We start from the raw sequence: 5,842 nt of genomic DNA on the forward strand, positions 1-5,842 counted from the left end.
TATATATATATATATTTGTATACATGTCACAATTTTTTTATATGCATAGCTTTGTGTTCTCCCTAACAGAAATTTAAGTGTCTGACCTCAGTTTATATTCTAGAGATAGCCTATTTCATGTAAATTAGGATGTCATGTCAAACTGCCAGGTTTCAAAGCTGTGACTTCACCACAACCTATCTGTGTGACCTTGGGAATGTTACTTCACCTCTCTGAGTTTCAGTTTTCTCATGTGTAAAATAAAGATAAAAGTGGGTATCTTAAAAATTATTGTAAAAATTCATTGAGTTAGTGCATGTCAAGCATTTGAACAAAGTCTGGCACACTGAGGAAGCTCTGGGATCATTAGCTATGATTATTCCCACGGGAAAGACAGACCTAATACACAAACAAACCTGATAAATGAGACAAAGCAATCACAGCAACACAATTTAGCAAGCATCCTACCACCAAATAGTATAGACAGAGACACGTGCTCAGCAAGCCTTCAGAGGAGCCCGACCTGACTCACCGACTCAGCTATCAAACCGCCCCTGAGAACTGAGCACTGTCCAAGCACTGCTGTAAGAGCTAAAGATGAGATTTGCAGACGGTTAAAGGCAGCCTGGGTCTGGGAGTTGGGAAGCACCAGTCCAGTAGAAATGTTATCCTGCAGCTCATGTTCCAGGAGGACACCAGCCATTCCCACGGAAGAGAAGTACCCCGGACTCGGGCCTGTCGGGGCCAGCAGAACAGGATCAGCCCCTCTTCTAGACTGAGGCTTCATTGTCTCCTCTGCCACCCACGTCCCTGAAGTACCTTGGGGTCCAGGGCTGGGCCTCTTGCGCTGTTGAAGTCAGTACGTGTGACTGGCTAGGACAGAGGGGGGCAGAAGTGAGCCACCTCTTCCTGCCCTGCGGAGAGAAAGTAAATAACATACCTGTGAAAGACGTAGGAAGGAACGAGGGTCACGGGCAATGATTATGGCTAATCTTACTGGCAGAATTTCCAGAATTATCAAACTCTGCGAGCAGGAGAAGATTCTGGACACACAGATAACTAAATCAAGCTGCCGTGTAGGCAACGGAGACATTCTTTCTGTTGATAGAACACTGTGGCTGGTGATGGGGAAAAAGGCTTTAGTAATGTCTAGAGATCTATCATATTCCAATAAAACCGAGATGCTAAATATGAGTGCATATCTGAACACAGAGCTGCTAGAGCACACGTAGCATCATTCTGGGTTTGTTTGTTTTTTTTTCATAGTCAGAAAGAAATTTATTAGCACATGATTTACTTAGGCATCATTCTTGATTTATTTCATGTCACTGTGATATAGCATTCCGCTGTTCTTAATCCACCAGCTGCTACTTTATAGTAAGTCCCACTATTGCCCAGGATGGGCGGTACTAGATTTGTCTAGCAAACGTCACTGGTGACATTAGTGTCAAAAGCCAACTGAGCTTCAAGGCAAATTTTGGAACTTCAGAGAAATGATAGTGAAACTCTCAGAGTGGAAATAACTTACAGGAACTTCTAGAAAGCGGACAGGGAACCTTGAGAGTAGAGTAGAACGTCTTGAGACGTGACTGCATATCTTCTTTCCTCGATAGATGGTTTCAGTGTAGGTAAGGGTTCTGCAAGTATTTCTCTCATTAAAGAGTGGACAAAAACAGGAAGGCGGGAATATGTCTTTGGCTCAAGATGGAGACGAGACAGGAGGCCTCCACCGGGATGAAGGGCTGGAATAGAGAGAGGAGGGTGGTGGGTAACGCAAGAGGTAGCAGCTCAGGCTCCACATTTATCGTTCCCTTTAAATCTACTCTCTTTCTCTTCTCTTCCCCTTTTCTCTCTCATTTGTCTTTTCCAGTCTGCATTAAATTCGAAGTTCTTTAGAATGCAGACAGTTAAGGAAGGAATTGATGGGTTTTCATGGGATGCTGTAATCACCGCTATTTCTGTTGGCTGCAGTTTGTACCTATGAATAAAAAGTAGAAGAAAACCCCATAAAGACAGCCATACCAGCGCCGGGGATTTAGCTCAGCGGTTCGGTGGCCTGCTTTGCAAGCGCGAGGACCCGAGTTCCATCCCCGGTACCAAAAAAAAAAAAAAAAAAAAAAACCCAGCCAGATAGCCATACCATAGGGAACTAGATTAGAGCGAAGCATGTGGGTGTGAGGTCAAATGGCAGGGGCAGGTGGATGATGGGAGAGCAGACAAGAGGCGTACGTGGTTCATGCCTAATTGCTCGACTTCTCCCTGTGATAGCACAGTGAGAACACAGCAGGCGGGGAAACACTCAGTGTCTTTAAGTTTCTTTAAAGATCCCAAGTAATACAACCTATGATTAAAAATAGAGCGAATGCTTAAAATTTTTAAAAATGTGTTACAGCAAGAAACACATTGCCAATAATCACCCTCAAAACATTCTCCCTCACTCTGAACACACTTGTTCCATCCCTTTCCCCACTTTCTGAATCACTTCTAGAAGTCTTCTTTCAAGTCTTTGCTTGTGCTGTCACAACCGCCTCCGTGTCCTAAATCGGTTGAGAAACATTCCTTTTCAGGGTCACTGTACCTTCAGGAGAGGGCCATAAGTCTCACATTGTGCCAGACCAGTGAATAAGGTGGATGAGGACACACCATAGTTTTTAATGCGGCTGCCTTTTCCCTGGATGGCACTTGACTGCATTTTTTAATCTTATTTTATAAAGACATTGGTGAAAGAGGATTTTCAGAACTGCTCCAGAAAGTTGCAAGAACAATGGAACAAGTGTGTTCAAGTGTGTGTGTGGGGGGGTATTTTAAAGGGAATTAATGGGAATGTGTCTTTTCTCTAAGAATGGAATACTAGGGATTGAACCTAGGTCTTTACATTTACATCCTTAGCCCTTTTTATTTATTGCTATTTATTTGATGGGGGAGGGGTGTCACCAAGTTTCTAAGTTGCCCTGACTTGCCTCAAACTTCCAGACCTCTCAACTCAGCCTCTTAGAGTGCTGGGATTACAGGCATGGGTCAGCATGCCCAGCTATAAATTTTTAAAATTTAAACATTCATTGTATATTTCAACCACGCGTCATGGTTCTTGCCCAAGGTTCACTGGAGAAGCTTGCTGTGTGCACACATTCTATTTTTCCATTGTAGGACAACTGATCTAATAGATCTATAAGTGAGCATCAGCCTACGGTGGTTTTGAAGGAGGTGGTCTCTGAACCATCCATCCTCTGAGAAACACTAAACCATGGGATATTTGCCAGAGTAAGCAGATCATCTTCCTGAGCCACATGTAAATGCCCTTTCCTGACTTGGTAGAATTCTTTGTCTTAGGAAATTGCCCTGTAGGTAGGATGGTTGTCTCTTCCCTTCACTAGTTAACAATTTTCAGACATCTGCATACTACCTGATGAAATTTTGAAAAGTAACAATAACAAGGAATTTCCTCTTCAAAGTTGTTTGAGATATTCTTAAGCAAACCGTTTAATTCCAGCAGAATCCGGGACTTGATTGTAGAGCTGTTGCTGTGAGCCTCAGAATGCGATCCCTCAGTAGAACAAAAAAGATGGAGCCAGACTCACTGGGTCAACTGATGGAGTCTTGGGGGTCAGAGCCCGTCACTGACTCTCACCTCTCGCATGGAAGAGAAGTGAGACAGTCCACACACACCCCGTGCTCCTCAAGACTGATATTGTGCTCTCAGAGCCATCTCTTCCCCCAGGGAAGCCTAGTGGCTCCCAACTAGGAAGGAGAATGTGTTCACTGGTGAGATTTGACAGGGTAGGTGAAGAATTGAGAAAAATTGGTCCCATTAGACCCATTAAAATGTTTGCAAAGTTAGCATTTCCCAGAGTGCCTGCCTCTGAGAAATCAGGTGACTGGGAAACTGGGAAGAGAAGAATGGATTCACACCAAATCCCTGACAACATGCTGATCCTTGGTCTCAAGGGATATTTCACCTTGACTCTCAACTCTCATGTGATTAATAACTGTATTTACTCTATCCTGGAAAACAAAGTTTTTCTTTCTTTTATGACAGTATCCAGTGTGCATTTGTGACCTAGATTACAGCTGCCCTTCAAGATTATAGTAAAATCTGGCCGGGCATGGTGGCACACACTATACTCCCTGCGCTAGGGAGGCTGAGACACGAAGATTGCTGTGAGTTCAAGGCCAGTCTGAACTACATAGCAAATACATTCTCAGCCCTTTCTAAAATTTTTTATTTTGGGACAGGATCTTGCTAAATTGCTCAGGCTGGGCTCAAACTTGCAATCCTTTCATCTCAGCCTCCAAGAGTTCTGGGATTATGGATGTGTGTCACCACACCTGGCTTCTGTTATTGATTTCTTTCCTTTTTTTTTTTTTTTTTTTGGTACCAGGGATCAAACTCAGGACCTTGCACTTGCGAGGCAGGCGGTGGCACCACTGAGCTAAATCCCTGGCCCCTGTTATTGATTTCTAATTCAACATCACATGGTCAGAGAACATACTTCCCATGATTTCAATGCTTTCAGATTTATTGAGACTTATTTTATGGTCTATAATATGGTCTACCTTACATGTTCCATGTCCCCTTGGAAAGAACATATATCCTACTTTGTTGTGGAATGCTCCATAAACATCAGTTAGGTCAAGGTGGTTTGATTAATATTGCCAGGGTATCTCTTTTAATCCCACTACTTTTAATTTATTTATGTACTTATACTTAAAATGCACTTCTTATGGGAAGCATATGATTGGCTCTTGAGTTTATTTCATTAAAAAAAATCTCTGACTTTTAAGTGATTTGTTAAAACATTTACACTTAGTGTGATATCGATACCTGTACATTCGACTTTATCATCATGTTAATTATTTTCTATCAGTTGCATTTGTTCTTCGTTCCTGTTTCTCTCTTTTGGTTTGAGTATTTTTTGTGATTCCATGTTAGGTTTTTTTGTTGACTTGACATCTACAGTTCTGTTTGGTTATTTTACTAGTTCATTTAGGGTTTATAGTATGCATCCATACCTTGTCAGTCTAACTTCAAGTGATGTTATATTGCTTCATGAATAGTTTAAGAAGTTTACACCAGATGTGTTGACATGCAACTGTAATCCCAGCTATTTAGGAGGTTGAGGCAGGAAAGTTGCACATTCAAGGCCAGCCTGGGTAACTCAGTGAGACTTTTGCCTCAAACAAACAAACACCTTAATTTCTCTGCTTCCACCGTGTTTGCTGTTATTGATATACATTTATCTTTATTTACATTATAAACCCCATGATACACTGTTATTATTTTTAAAATATTGTTTAAGCAGACAATTAAGTTTAAAGAGTTTTAAATAATAGGTAAAGAGTCTTTTATATTTTTCCACGTTTTTAGCATTTGGTACTTTCAGTCCCTTTGTCAGGTCCAGTTTCTCTCTCAAACCATTTTCTTTCTACCTAGATGACTTTCACATTTCTTATAGTGGCCTTCTGCTGGTGATGAATTCTTCCAACTGTTGAATGCCTGAAAATGTCTTTGTTTAAGGTTCAGTTTATTTGTCTGGGTGGGCAGGTTTCTGTCTTTGCTGTGTTAAAGGTGTCCCACTGGCTGCTTTCTCCCACCATTTCCCATGAAAATTCTGCCACTGTCTTTGTTTCTCTTATTTGTTTGTTGTTATTAGCACATCATTTTCCTTTGAATGTTTTTAAGAGCTTTTCTTTGTTAATGGTTTTGGACAATTTGTGGTATATATTGGTGTCATTTTCTTCACGTTTGTTGAGCTTGTGATTCATTGAATTTATTGGCTCTTCGAATTTATTGTTTTTATCAAGTTTTGAAAGTTCCAGCTATTGTGTCTTCAAAGAGTTTTTCTGATGCCTCTCTTCTTTCTCA

At 41.3% G+C, this 5,842-nt stretch overlaps 1 protein-coding gene across 2 annotated transcripts in view; it reads right to left on the reverse strand.

Annotated features, from left to right (window-relative positions):
- LOC109118489 (olfactory receptor 5AU1) overlaps positions 1–5,842 on the reverse strand; it is a 14,355-nt gene that overhangs the window by 1,430 nt on the left and 7,083 nt on the right. Inside the window, exons 2-4 of one of the 2 annotated variants that reach the window (XM_033765061.1) lie at positions 1,508–1,721; positions 799–893; positions 512–714 (exon numbers count right to left, since the gene is read on the reverse strand). The gene's annotated coding sequence lies outside the window, so the exon portion shown is untranslated. Of the gene's footprint in view, positions 1–511; positions 894–1,507; positions 1,722–5,842 lie in introns of both variants that reach the window. The other variant, XM_033765060.1, reaches the window with a different exon arrangement.

The sequence above is a fragment of the Fukomys damarensis genome, unplaced genomic scaffold, assembly GCF_012274545.1.
Source record: "Fukomys damarensis isolate Sample0158 unplaced genomic scaffold, DMR_v1.0_HiC HiC_scaffold_17, whole genome shotgun sequence".
NCBI lineage: Eukaryota > Metazoa > Chordata > Mammalia > Rodentia > Bathyergidae > Fukomys > Fukomys damarensis.